This window comes from Macaca mulatta, chromosome 4 (assembly GCF_049350105.2).
Source record: "Macaca mulatta isolate MMU2019108-1 chromosome 4, T2T-MMU8v2.0, whole genome shotgun sequence".
NCBI classification, from domain to species: Eukaryota; Metazoa; Chordata; class Mammalia; order Primates; family Cercopithecidae; genus Macaca; species Macaca mulatta.
Genome location: NC_133409.1, coordinates 158,369,293 through 158,384,608, shown reverse-complemented (window position 1 = coordinate 158,384,608; position 15,316 = coordinate 158,369,293).

Here is a 15,316-nt window from a genome sequence, read left to right as displayed (position 1 = left end):
CCTCCCAAAATGTTGGGATTACAGGCATGAGCCACCGTTCCCAGCTGGCTTATATGTTCTTGACCTGGCCCTGGCTTGTATGCATGATCAACTTCATGGAAGAATTTTTAAAATAACAGCTTTATTAAAATATAATTCACATACCATATTTACCTACTTGAAATGTACAATCCAATGGTTTTTAATATATTCAGTGTTGTGCAGCCATCACATTACCCCAAAAAGAAACTCTGTACCCATTAGCAGTCACTTCTCTTCTAATTTATGTTCTGTCTATATATTTGCCTTTTCTGAAATTTCATATAAATGAAATCATTTAATATGTGTGTGGTCTTTTGTGACTGACTTCTTCACTTAGCATAATGTTTTCAAGGTTCATCCATGTTGTAGCATGTATCAGTACTTAATTCCTTTTTATTGTGGAATAATATTGCATTGTATGAATATTCTATATTTATTCATTCATCAGTTGATGGACATTTGAGTTGTTTCTTCCTTTTGGCTGTTATAAATAATGCTGCTATGAACATTTACTTAAAAGCTTTTGTGTAGACATATGTTTTGAATTCTCTTGGGCATATACATAGGAGTAGAATTACTGGGATATATGTTAACTCTGTCTTTAACCATGTGAGAAACTGCCAGATGTCTTCCAAGTTCGTTGCATCATTTTACATTTCCAGCAGCAGTGTATTCCAATTTCTCCACATTCTTGTTATTATGTCTTTTTTAGTATAACCATCCTAGTGGGTATGAAGTATGTCATGGTGGTTTTGATTTTCCTTTCCCCAACTATTAATGATGTTGAGCATCTTTTCATGTGCTTATTGGCCATTCTAATATCTTCTTTGGAGAAATGTCTATTCAGAACTTTTGCCCATTTTTATTTATTTATTTATTTATTTATTGAGACAGAGTCTCGCTCTGTTGCCCAGGCTGAAGTGCAGTGGCATGATCTCAGCTCACTGTAACCTCCGCCTCCTGGGTTCAAGTAATTCTTCTGCCTCAGCCCCCTGAGTAGCTGGGACCACAGACCCCTTCCACCATGCTGGCTGATTTTTGTATTTTTAGTAGAGACGGGGTTTCACCATGTTGGCCAGGCTCGTCTCAAACTCCTGACCTCAAGTGATCCACTCACCTCGGCCTCCCAAAGTGTTGGGATTACAGGCGTGAGCCACCAAGCTCAGCCTTTGCCCATTTTTAGTTTAAAAAATCGTTTTTTAAATTATTGAGGTGTAGAAGTTTTTTATTCTAGATACAAGTTCCCTGTCAGATATATACTTTACAAATATGCTCCCCTATTCTGTGAGCTGTCCTTTCACTTTCTTGGTGATATCCTTTGCAGCACAGAAGTTTTTAATTTTAATAAAGTCCAACTTATCTATGTTTTTCATTTGTCCCTTGTGCTTTTGTTGTTTTATCTAATATACCATTGAAGACTTTTTCACTACTATAATGATCATAAAAAAACAGTACGGAGCAGATGTTGAGGAAAAAAATGAAGTTTTTAGTTTCAGCTATTATGAAACAGAACTGGAAACACCTGGTCACAGCTGAGCAAATCCTATGACACTGTGTGTTATGGGACTGTGCTAGGTCTTAATGAGATGAGCCAAGAAATAGCATCAATGTCCCCTGGAGGAAGAAAACACTGCTAACTCAATTTTCTCTGTAACTTGAAAGGGCTATAAAATAAGAAGGTAATCAAAGGAACTAAAATTTTGAAAAGCCATGACCAAACATTTCTCAAGGAAATTCAGATAAAAGTCAGAGAGCACTCACTTAAGGTTTATCTTCTATAACTGTGGAAAAATGCATTTCATTATGTTAGAAATGACTTACTTAGGATTAGGCTGCTTCAAACACAATAGGATTTGTGGAGTGATGATGGTGGCACCTTGGCTAAAAATATCTGCTTAATTTCCCTTTTGGAGTTTTACATTATACCATTGGATACATTGAAATTTCCCTGGTTGAAATGCAGATACCACTGCGAAGGTTACATTTTAATGAAATAACACTTTATAAAGATTTTGTGCCAGCCTCCTTTCTGAAGAAAAATCCAGACCAGCTTGGGAGGGCTCCTGTGTTAACTTCCAATCTTAAAGGACAACCTCGGATAATCCCAGTCTCTGACATTTATAGCAAGTTAGGAAATGATTTCTCAAACCTGTGCTTACATAGCCTAAATAAATGACAATAAGATAGACAATAAAGTATTTAACAATTGGTCTTCAATTTTCTAAAAAGAACCAGCCTTTTCTTTTACCTTTAAAACATTCATTGTCTGTACACACATGCTCTTCTTTTACAGAAATCTAGTTTTCTCAACATGGCTCAAGCATATTAGACTTCTCAGGGGTTCTCAAATATTTTGTCCCTTCATTAGTGCTATGAAATTTGTCAGACATAAATTTTGGCCATATTTATGATTAACAGTTCAATAAGCATGATAAACATCTACAACAGAACAAGTTTATGGTTATACTCTACAGGCCTTGAGAACAAATTCTATTGCTCTACAGTTTGATCCTGAAAGCAGTCACACCAAGGATCTTGTCTCCAGATTTCAACCCTACAGATTTACCATCTAAGATAATTATGATATTGTGTGTTAATAAAATTTCACAGTCCAATGGGGATTTTCACAGCACATACTCCAGCACATACAGACCTCCCATCCACAGCAGAGCCGCATGGTTATGAAACAAAAAGGGTATTAAAAGGAGAAACTATGTTTGTTTTGAGAGCTTTTCTCACCCTTTTTAGGGGCATCAGGGGATAGCTTGGTAGTTTCTTCTTTAGTCTCACCCTTATTTCATGTTAGCCCAAACTATAGAGGTCCGTGCTTATTTGCAGGTTGATAGTTGAATATTTACTGAAGGCCTAAAACAAATTGTAGGCTTGAAAAGTGAGATTTGAGCCAGGTGCAGTGGCTCTAGCCTGTAATCCCAGCACTTTGGGAGACCGAGGCGGGTGGATCAGCTGAGGTCAGGTGTTCAAAACCAGCCTGGACAACATGGTGAAACCTCCTCTCTATTAAAAATACAAAATTAGCCAGGAGTGGTGGTGGACGCCTGTAATCCCAGCTACTTGGGGGCCTGAGGCAGGAGAATCGCTTGAACCCTGGAAGCGGAGGTTGCAGTGAGCCGAGATCGTACCATTGCTCCAGCCTGGGCAACAAGAGCAAAACTCCATCTCAAAATAAAGAAGGAAGGGAGGGAGGGAAGGAGGAAAAGAAAGAGAAAAAAGAAAAATGGGATTTGGCCACGTAGCAGCCATTGTCCTGGAGCTTGGGACAGAATTAAGAACCAAAGGCACGGCTGGGCGCGGTAGCTCATGCCTGTAATCCCAGCACTTTGGGAGGCCCAGGCGGGCGGATCACGAGGTCAGGAGATGGAGATCATCCTGGCTAACACGATGAAACCCCGTCTCTACTAAAAGAACAACAACAAAAAAATTATCCTGGCGTGGTGGTGGGCGCCTAGTAGTCCCAGCTACTTAGGAGACTGAGGCAGGAGAACGGTGTGAACCTGGGAGGCAGAGCTTGCAGTGAGCTGAGATCGTGCCACTGCACTCCAGCCTGGGTGACAGAGCAAGACTCTGTCTCAAAAAAAAAAAAAAAAAAAAAAGAACCAGAGGCATTTACTTCTATCCCACCATGTATTTTCTTTATTTTTTAACTTCTTCTTTCCCCTGTTCCTTTTTTTCTCCCGCCTGCCTTTCTTTTTTCCTTTTCCAATTACTCATGCTTTATGCCCACCAGCGTTATCGGAAAATATTAATTAGACACCATTTGTTTACACTTGGGGTTAAAGCTATACAGATTGCTGTCCAAACAAATCTGCTGGTACCATTTAATAAGGATTTTTTTTACCCATTATCTTTGCCTGTTAGTCTCAATTTCTTATCAAACACACTTTTATTTTAGTTTTCCTTGACCCTGGGCTCTCACTGACTTTTGCTCCTTGACTACTTCCTAATTTCATTTCAAATATTTTTCTAGATTCCAGATGTCACTTCCACAATTCAAAATGCTCTTACTATTCCATTTAACGTATCTAAGAAGGTTATAGTGATAAATTGAAAAAGTGACCTGCTGACACTTTTGTTAGAAATCCATCATCATCCTTAGAAAGAAAATGTCAAAATATTACAGAGCTCGTGCCACTCTTCTTACCCTATTCCCACATACAAAGAATTTAAGGCAAATTTGAGCACTTAATATATCAAGGAAAATTTAAATGTTTTCTAAATTTTTTCCTCCCTTCCCAGAATACATTCCATTCTCTATTCCACGAAGATTTGGTGTTGAAAAAGAATGGGAAAGATACATACATGTATAGTAATTCCTTCCACAGGTAAGGTAATTCCACTTATCTAAAATCATTTAAGTATACTGTAATTATGGACGTCCATTAATTCTTTGTCCAGTAATAATACATGTGTATATATATGGAGGCCTATGTGCAAATATATACATATGTAAGCATACACAGTACCAGTAGACTTTTTCATTTGAACACTGCATGTTATCTATTCATAACAAATTGCCCTAATTTTGCAGCTTAAAATAACAAACATTTATTATCTCATATTAATTGTGGATCAGGAATTTGGGAGCAGCTTTACCAGGCAATTTGTCCTCAGAGTTTTTCATGAGGTTGCAGTCAGGATTTTGGCCAAGGCACCAGTCATCTGAAGGCTTGACTCATAAGACTTTTGGCAGAAGTCCTCAGTTTCTCACCATTTGGGCTTCACAACATGATAGCTGGCTTCCCTCAAAGTAAATGATCTTGGAGAGAGGGAGATAGAAGCCATAATGTCTTTGATGACCTGGGCAAAGAAGCAATACTCCATCGTTTCCATATTGGTTATACAAGTCACCCTACTCAGTGTAGGAAGAGACTGCACTAGAGTGTGAATATCGAGAGACAGGGATCACTAGAGGGATCTTAGACACTGGCTACTATAAACATCTTTTATGTTGTGTACAAAATAGAAAGTAGCCATCTAAAGGCATTTACCAGAGTCCTCTAGGTCTGTCATAGTCAGCATAGACCAGGTTAGAGGTCAGCAAACTTTCTTAAATGGTAGAAGTAAATATTTTAGGCTTGCAGCCCATACAATCTCTGTTTCAACTACTCAACTCGTTTGTAGCATGGAAGTAGCCATGGATAATACATAAAAAAATACATATGCCTGTGTTCCAACAAAACTGTACAAAAACAGGCAGCTTGCCTACAGGTTGCAGGTTGCCCTGCACTAGATTATACTGAAATAAAACTCCCAAAATCTCAGTGGCTTAAACAACAAAGCTTTGTTATTCACTCACGATGAGTGAGTTACAGGCTTTCAGGAATTCAGAATCATGGAGAATCACATGTTTCCACGATCCCTGAGGCGGAAAACAGAGGCATGACAAATCCCACACTGGCTTTTAAAGCTTCCACCTGGAAGTGATAACAATCTCACTCTAATTTCTTTGGCCAAAGCAAGTCACATGACTACCCCTAACTTAATGAGATCAAGGAAATACAAATACAAACCTACCAAGTGCCCAAAGAGGTGGTGAAGCAGATATATTTGGTGATATGAATACTAGAAGCATACTATTTACAAATCTTTTGCTCTTGTTTTACCTCCAAACCTTTAGTTGAAGCTGACACTGTTAGCAATGTTAGGAGAACTCACTGTGGAAACACTAGACTATAAAGTCTATTTCTAGTCACATTTTGCTTTTGCTTTTCCCCAAACCACTCTTGTCCTACTTGCTTCAACTCTTGTGAATCTATCTATTGTCATTGCTTTCAGCAGACAATATTTATGCTATAAAATTTAAGTTTATTCTTAATGTAGAATACATAGCAATTTTTTTTTTCTGGCTGAAATGGAGCTTCACTATTCAACTTCCAATTCAAATACAGGCTTCCTAATGTTTCCAGAAAAAAGAAATATAGGCAGTTAGTTATCTACCTCCTCTTATACAACAATAGAGAAGTTAATCAATTACAAATATTTGTTGAACATCTACTATATAATCACACTGTGCTGTGTATTTTGAAGGCTACAGAAAAATAAACACTTATTCCCAAAGAGTTTTAAGTAGTTACCAAAATAATAATAAATATCTAAAAAGAGTGAGTAATACTAGACTGTATAATTAAGAACTGAACTGTGAATGTCAGGCATTGAGCAGGATAACAGTAAGATAAGTAGGAGGTCAGTGAAAGCTGAGTTAAATGAGATTCACAAAGGAAGTGTGCCCAAGTTTTGAAAGTTGGTAAGAATTTTCCTAGATTTAAGTGGAAGAAGAGAGGGAAGAGAAGAATGAAATTTCTGAAAAGGAAACATAATAACTGAGGGCACGAAGGTGGATATTAGCCTGGTATATCCATGATAAAGTAAAGATATCAATCTAAATACAACAAAAGATGCACATTTAGAAAGAGGAGAAAATGCTTGAGAAAAGATAGAATGAAGCTCTGGTTCAAGATGGCAGGCTGAACACACTCTTTGGTCTCTCTCTCTCTCACAATACACAATTAAGAAGAGTAATAAATAATTTTCAAATGAACAAAGCCAGAACACCTAAAAGAATGGAAGGAGGACAATTAGCAGACAATAGTTTTTAACTAAGTGCTCATAAACTGATGCTGGTGTTGACACCCCAGTTAAAGTCCTCTTTCTTGGCTCCCTGCCACTTTTCCCTAAAGGGAAGCCTTTCTGTTTAGCACTCTCTACTTGGCTGATTAGAACTTCCTGTCATACTGGGCTTGGTGGCTCATGCCTGCAATCTCAGCACTTTGGGAGGCCAAGGCAGGTGGACCACCTGAGGTCAGGAGTTCAACACCAGCCTGGCCAAAATAGCAAAACCGCATCTCAACTAAAAATACAAAAATTAGCCGGGCGTGGTGGTGGGCACCTGTAATCCCAGCTACTCAGGAGACTGAGGTAGAAGAATCACTTGAACCCGGCAGATGGAGGTTGCAGTGAGCTGAGATTGCACCACTGCATTCCAGCCTGGGCGACAGAGCGAGACTCTATCTCAAAAACAAAACAAAACAAAACAAAAACAAAAAACCTGAACTTCCTGTCAGCCTCTTCTGTTTTCTGGACAATTAACTAGCAGGAAAACAGCTCTGTATAAAATAATAGAGGAAACACACAGGAAAATCACCTAATTTCCGTTTTTTCTTTTTAACATAAAAAAGTATCCCCAAATCACTGGACACATGAAGAAAATCAGCTACATGCAATTTTGAAAACTGGAAGAAGCAAAAATAAAGACTGACTATACCAAAAACAATTTGGGAACAGAAAAAGAACTTTTAAAGCCTCTAGTTAATATTCCCAGAGGTAGTTTAGAACACAATTAATACATGAAATCACAATGAGATGCTACAAATAAAGCACAATTAGAGAACATGAAAGAGCACTTGGAAATTAATAATAAGCTTGTCACACTTCAAAATTGGTCAAAATATGACATTAGAAAAAAGGAGAAAGAAAAAAACTAGAAAATATGAAACTCCTAGAGGTCTAATCCCAGTTCAAGCTCTAACCAATAGGAATTCCAGAAAGAAAACCTAGAGAAAATGCAAGAATAGAAGTTACTGCAGAAAATATGCCAAAGTTGAGATACCCATGAATCTTCAGATTGAAAGGGCATACTGAAAGACAAACAAGATAATGGTAGATGAAATAAGGAAAAAGATAAGTTTCAGAAGGCACCCAGAACAGAGACAAATAGGTCACCCACAAGGGAATGAAAATCAGACTGACAACAGGCTAAATATCTAGAATTATCAGATATCAGAAAACAATAGTATCTTTTCAACAAATAGTGCTAGAACAACTGGGTATACATATTGGGTGGGGTGTGGGGGATCTTAACCACTACATCAAACCATGCACAAAAACTGTGATGACTCTTGGACCTAAATGTAGTAGCTAAAGCAAAAATATATAAAACACGGGAAAATATTTTCATGACTTGAGGGTAGGCAAAGTTTTTTAGATAAGACACTAAAAGCAAAACCTTGGTAGAAAGAATTGACAAATCAAAATCACCAACTTTTAAAACATTTGTTTATCAAAAACATTGCAAGAAAATAAATAGGCAAGTCACAACTTGGGAAAGAAATTCTGCAAAACATGTATTTGACAAAGGATTGGAATTCAGAATGTATAAAGAATCCCTAAAACGTATTAATAAAAAAAAATCAATTTTTAAATGTGAGTTAAAGATTTAATCAGACACCCCCTGATATGGTTTACCTGTGTCCCCACCCAAATCTCATTTTGAATTGTACTCCCACAATTCCCAAGTGTTGTGGAAGGGACCCAGTCAGAGGTAATTGAATCATGGGGTCAGGTCTTTCCCATGCTCTTCTCGTGATAGTGAACAAGTCTCAAGAGATCTGATGGTTTTATAAAGAGGAGTTCCCCTGCACAATTTCTCTGTCTTTGCCTGCTGCCATCCATATAAGACGTGACTTGCTTCTCCTTGCCTTTGCCATGATTCTGAAGCCTCCCCAGCCACATGGAACCGTGGGTCCATTAAACGTCTTTTCTTTATAAATTAACTAGTCTCAGTTATGTCTTTATTAGCAGCATGAAAATGGACTATTACAGTAAATTGGTACTGGTAGAGTGGGGTGCTGCTGTAAAGATACCTGAAAATATGGAAGTGACTTTGGAAATGGGTAACAGGAAAAGGTTGGAACAGTTTGGAGGGCTCAGAAGAAGACAGGAAAACGTGGAAAAGTTTGGAACTTCCTAGAGATTTGTTGAATGGCTTTGACCAAAATGCTGATAATGACATGGACAATGAAATCCAGGCCAAGGTGGTCTCAGATGGAGCTGAGGAACTTGTTGGGAACTGAAGTAAAAGTGACTCTTGCTAAGTATTAGCAAAAAGACTTGTGACATTTTGCCCCTGCCCTAGAGATTTGTAGAACTTTTAACTTAAGGGAGATGATTTAGGGTATCTGGTAGAAGAAATTTCTAAGCAGCAAAGCATTCAAGAGGTAACTTGGGTGCTGTTAAAAGCATTCAGTTTTAAAAGAGAAACAGAGTTAAAAGTTCAGAAAAATGGCAGCTGGAGGATGCATTAGAAAAGAAAATCCCATTTTCTGAGGAGAAATTCAAGCCAGCTGCTTGAATTTGCATAAGTAACGAGGAGCCAAATGTTAATTGCCAAGACAATAAGGAGTATGTCTCCAGGGCATGTCAGAGATCTTCATGGCAGCCCCATCCATCACAGGCCTGTAGGCCTAGGAGGGAAAAATGGTTTTGTGGGCTGGGCCCAAGACCCCCCCTGCTCTGTGCAGCCTAGCAACTTGGTGCCCTGCATCCCATGGTTAAAAGGGACCAACATATAGCTCAGGCTGTTGCTTCAGAGGTTGCAAGCCCCAAGCCTTGGCAGCTTCCACAGGGTGTTGAACCTGCAGATGCATGGAAGTCAAGAATTGAGGTTTGGGAACCTCTGCTTAGATTTCAGAGGATGTATGAAAACATGTAGATGTCCAGGCAGAAGTTTGCTGCAGGTGCGGGGCCCTCATAAAGAACCTCTGCTAGGGCAGTGTGGAAGAGAAATGTGGGGTCAGAGCCCCCACACAGAGTCCCTAATGGGGCACTGCCTAGTGGAGCTGTGAGAAGACGGGTACTATCCTCCAGACCCCAGAATGATATTCACTTATAGTTTGTACTGTGCACCTGGAAAAACCACAGAAACTCATTGCCAGCCTGTGAAAGCAGCTGGGTGGGGAGCTATACCCTGTAAAGCCACAGGGGCAGAGCTGCCCAAGGCCTTGGGAGCCTACCTCTTGCATCAGCGTGACCCGATGTGATATGAGACATAGAGTCAAAAGAGATCATTTTGTAGGTTTAAGATTTGACTGCCCTGCTGAATTTCAGACTTGCATGGGTCCTTTAGCCCCTTCATTTTGACCAATTTCTCCCATTTGAAATGGATATATTTACCTGATGCCTGTTCCCCATTGTATCTAGGAAGTAACTAACTTGCTTTTGATTTTACCAGCTCATAGGCAGAAGGGACTTGCCTTGTCTCAGATGGGACTTTGGGCTGTGGACTTTTGAGTTAATGCTGAAATGAGTTAAGACTTTGGGGGACTATTGGAAAGGCATGATTGTTTTTGAAATGTGAGGACATGAGATTTGGGAGTGGCCAGGGCAGAATGATATGGTTTGGCTGGGTCCTCACCCAAATCCCTTCTTGAATTGTAGCTCCAACAATTCCCATGCGTTGTGGGAGGGAACTAGTCAGAGGTACTTGAATTATAGGGGTGGGCCTTTCCCATGCTGTTCTTGTTGTAGGGAATAAGTCTCAAGAGATCTGATGGTTTTATAAAGAAGAGTTTCCCTGCACAAATTCTCTCTCTTTGCCTGCCACCATCCATGTAAGACATGACTTGCTCCTCTTTGCTTTCCACCATGATTGTGAGGCCTCCCCAGCCATGAGGAACCATTAAATCTCTTTCCTTTATAAATTACCCAGTTTTTGGTATGTCTTTATTAGCAATGTGAAAACAGACTAATACACCCCCAAAAAGATACACAAATGGCACAAAAACTGCTCAAAATTATTGAACATCAGGGAAATGAAAACAGAAATGAAATTGAAATGCCACTGTATACTCAACAATATGGATAAAACTAAAAAGACTGACAACATCAAATATTAGCAAGCATGTGGAGCAACCAGAACTCTCATATGTTATGGATGGACTATCAAATGGTACAAACTCAAGCTAGCAATATTGCAAGACTTCATCTCTACAGAAAAATTAAAAATTAACCCAGCATAGTGTTGCATGCCTGTAGTCTTAGCAACTGAGGAGGCTGAGGTGAGAAGATCGCTTGAGCCTGGGAGGTTGAGGTTGCAGTGAGCTATGATCACACCACTGCACTCCAGCCTTGGTGATGAAGCAAGATCCTTTCTCAAAAAAATAAATAAAATGGTACAGCCACATGGAAAAATATCTGGAAGTTCCTTATGAAATGAAATCTACCCCTACCCTGTAGACTCAGCAACTTCATGCCTAGGTATTTATTCAAGAGAAATGAAAACTCTGTCTACAAAAATATGTGTACAAGAATGTTTATAGCAGCTTTACTCATAATAGCTGAAAACTGGAAACAGCCCATGGGTCCGTCAGTGGGAGAATGGATAAATAACCTGTGGTATAGTCATACAGTGAAATAAATGCAGACTACAATATGGATGAATCTTGAAAGCATGCTGAATAAAAGAATGATACAGAATAGATTGAATGCTTGGGAGGCCAAGGCAGCAGATCACTTGAGGTCAGGAGTTTGAGACCAGCTGGGCCAACATGGTGAAACCCCATCTCTACCAAAACTACAAAAATTAGCTGAGTGTGGTGGCAGGTGCCTGTAATCCCAGCTACTCAGGAGGCTGAGGCACAAGAATCACTTGAACCCAGGAGGTGGAGGTTGCAGTGAGCCAAGATCTTGCCACTGAACTCTAGCCTGGGTGACAGAGCAAGACTCTGTCTCAGAAAGAGACAAAGAGAGAAAGAGAGAGAGAAGGAGGAAGGAAGGAAGGAAGGAAGGAAGGAAGGAAGGAAGGAAGGAAGGAAGGAAGGAAGGAAGGAAGGAAAGAAAGGAAGAAAGGAAGAAAGAAGGAAAGAAGGAAAAGAAAAGAAAAGGAAAGGAAAGAAAAGAAAAGAAAAGAAAGAAAATGCTATATGAATTCATCCTCATGAAGTCACACATCCTCATGAAGTCACACCGTGCAGGGATTCACTGGAAAGAAACAGAAGGGAATATCTAATGTTCTGTATGTTGATACGAATTTGGGTTGCAGTGTCAGAACTCATTGAATGGTACACTTAATATTTGTGTATTTTGTGTACAGATTTTAGCTCAAATGAAAACAATTATAAACAAATATTGAAGTCTAAGTAATGATATGCATGCTGAAGTGTTTGAGAGTAAAGTATAGCGATGACTGCAATTTATTTTGAAATGCACAAAAAAGATGGGTCAACAGATGAATAGAGAGATAGATAGATGGATGGATGTTTGGTTAAACAAACATATTATAATGTTATTTGTAAACCTAAGTTGTATGTATATAAGTGTTCACTATAAATTCTTTAAACTTTTACGTTGAAACTTTTCATGATAAAATTTTAAGAAGAAATGAAACAATGAAATATTGCTTTCAACATTTTAAAAGAGAATTATCATAAACCTAGACTTTCACATTCAGCTAAACTATCAAACAAGTGTTAGAGCAACATAACACTATTTTTTAGTTTTTCAAGGAATAATGAACATGTGTTTTTTGCCTCCCAAGAATCTCTTAGGGCCCCATCCCTACCCCACGCTTAGTTCCTGTACTTCAGGTGGGATATTCCCATCTCTCAACATTATGGGTGGGCTTATGGCTCAGGTTTGGCCAAGTAAGTTATTTCATGGCCCTGGCCACAGTGGTTGGTTCAGAAATGCATCAAGCAAGTTCTATCAGGCAGTCCACAGGTATTTTGCTGGAACTATCAGGAGAGTTGTTTTTATTTTTGCTAGGATCACAATTTGTGAAGAGGAGATGAGCCTAGAAGGATGCTGATACCTCTATTGGCCAGTACATGAAGTGACCTTGCTTGAGAATAAAGTCAGTACAAAGGAAAACAAAACCAGAATATGGAGAGAAAGAAACATTGCAGTGATTACATTGTTGGAGCTCCTGGATTAATCTTTGGACTTTTTAGTTATCTGCCCTGTAAATTCCCTTTTTCTTTGCATTACTTAGAGTAAGGAAGATATTAATCACATAGTGAACAAATCATATTTTTCTTCTTGTAGTGGGATGAATAGTATATACCCAAAACTCATGTCTACCTGAAACCTCAGAATGTGATATTATTTGGAGACAGGGTCTTTGCAGATGTAATTAATTAAGGATCTCAAGATGTAATCATCCTGGATTTAGGGTGGTCGCTAAATCCAATGACTGGGTTACTTATAAGAAGAGGAAAAGACACAGAGATACATAGAGAAGAAGGTCATGTGAAGACGGAGGTAGAGATTGGAGTGCTGAAGCTACAAGCCAAAAAAATGCCAAAGACTGCTGGGAGTCACCAGAAGCTAGGAAGAGCCTTCTTCCCTTCATTCCTGAAAAGGGAAATAAAAGAAAAAAGAAAGAGAGAAAGAAGAAAGAGAGAAAGAAAAGAAAAAGAAAGAAAGAGAGAGAGAAAGAAAGAAAAGAAAAGAAAAGAAAAGAAGGATTCCTCCTTAGAACTCAGAGAGAGCATGGCTCTGCTGACTTCCAGCTTCCAGGACTATGAGAGAATAAATTTCTATTTTTTAAGCCACCTACTTTCCAGTAATTTGTTATGGCAGCTCTGAGAAACTAATATAACTCTAAATAAAGAAAGATAGCAATTAGAAACACAGGCTGCCTATAAGCCCAGCATTTTGTGAGGCCCAGGTGGGTAGGTCTCTTGAGCCCAGGAGTTTGAGACCAGCCTGGGCAACATGGTGAGACCTTGTGTTTACAAACATTACAAAAGTTAGCCAGGCATGGTGGCACATGCCTGTAGTCCCAGGTACTCTGGAGGCTGAGGTGGGAGAATTGCTTGAGCCCAGAAGGTCCAGGCTGCAAAGAGCCATGATCACGCCACTGCACTCCAGTCTGGGTGACAGAGTGACACCCTGTCTCAAAAAAAAGAAAAAAAAAGAAAAATGCTGAGAAAAAATATCCAAATACGAAGCAAGCTAAAACTGTGGCATGATTTTTGAGCAACTGAATGAAAAGGGGGTCTATTTGGATGGATGTTAAGAACACTTTATTGTGGTCAGGGCACAGTGGCTCATGCCTGTAATCCCAGCAATTTGGGTGGCTGAGGCGAGTGGATCACTTGAGGTCAGGAGTTTGAGATCAACCCGGCTAACATGGTAAAATCCTGTTTCTACCAAAAAATACAAAAATTAGTTGGGCATCTTGGCGTGTGCTTGCAGTCTCAGCCACTTGGGAGGCTGAGGTGGGAGGATTCCATGAACCCAGGAGGCAGAGGTTGCAGTGAGCTGAGATCATGCCACTGCCCTCCAGTCTGGGCAACAGAGTGAGACCCTATCTCAAAAACAAAACAAACAAGCAAACAAAAAAAAAAAACACTTTCTTGTGAATGGCCCAGGCATTGTGATAATGGAACTTGCGGGGAGGGCATTATTCCCGGCACAATATTTTGCTCTACAGTGAACAGTATTTACATAGTCATAATAATGCAACCCTATATATTGGCATTACACTCTTAAAACAAATCTGTAAAAATAACATACAATCCTTAAATATCGTCATGCACAGAATATAAATGCTATCCCTCTTGACAATGTGAAACTAAAGACATAGCTGACAGAAGTTGGAATGTGGAAGGGGAAAGATACATGAAAGGGAGAGTAAGGAGACAAATGATTTCATTTTAGTTTGTAAGGAATTAAGAATATTCATGGCAGCACAATTATCATGTGTATATATAAATTAAAAATTAACAAATTAAAAGAAAAAGAAATCAGTGCCACCAGGGAATAGAAAAATGTTTGAATAAAAAAGGCAATGAATGCCAAAGTGTGTATGTCTGCAAAGTACTAAGGTTAACAAATGTCAAGCACAATTCTATAACTGGCTAAACTTTTATTCAGGATAGAAAGAGTAAAATAAAGCATTTTTATATATTAAAAAAAAAAAAAAAAAAAGACCGGGCACGGTGGCTTACGCCTGTCCTGGAAGCACTTTGGGAGGCCGAAGCGGGTGAATCACCTGAGGTCAGGAGTTCGAGACCAGCCTGACCAACATGGAGAAACCCTACCTCTACTAAAAATACAAAATTAGCCGAGTGTGGTGGCCTATGCCTGTAATCCCGGATACTCGGAAGGCTGAGGCAGGAGAATTGCTTGAACCTGCGAGGTGGAGGTTGCGGTGAGCCGAGATTGCACCATTGTACTCTAGCCTGGGCAACAAGAGCGAAACTCCATCTCAAAAAAAAAAAAAGAATATTTAAGGCATCATTATTCATAGTAGCTCCAAATAAAACACAACCTAAATGTCCATCAACAGTGGAATGGATAAATAAATTGTGATATAATATAGGCATACAAAGAAATGTTTTACAATAATAAATGATAGCTACATGCAACAACATGGATGAAGCCCATAAACATTATATTGAGCGAAAGTAGCCAGACACAAAATAATGCTAACTATATAAGTTTGTATAATACAAACTATATAACCATATAAGACTATATTCATATAGATTGAAGAATA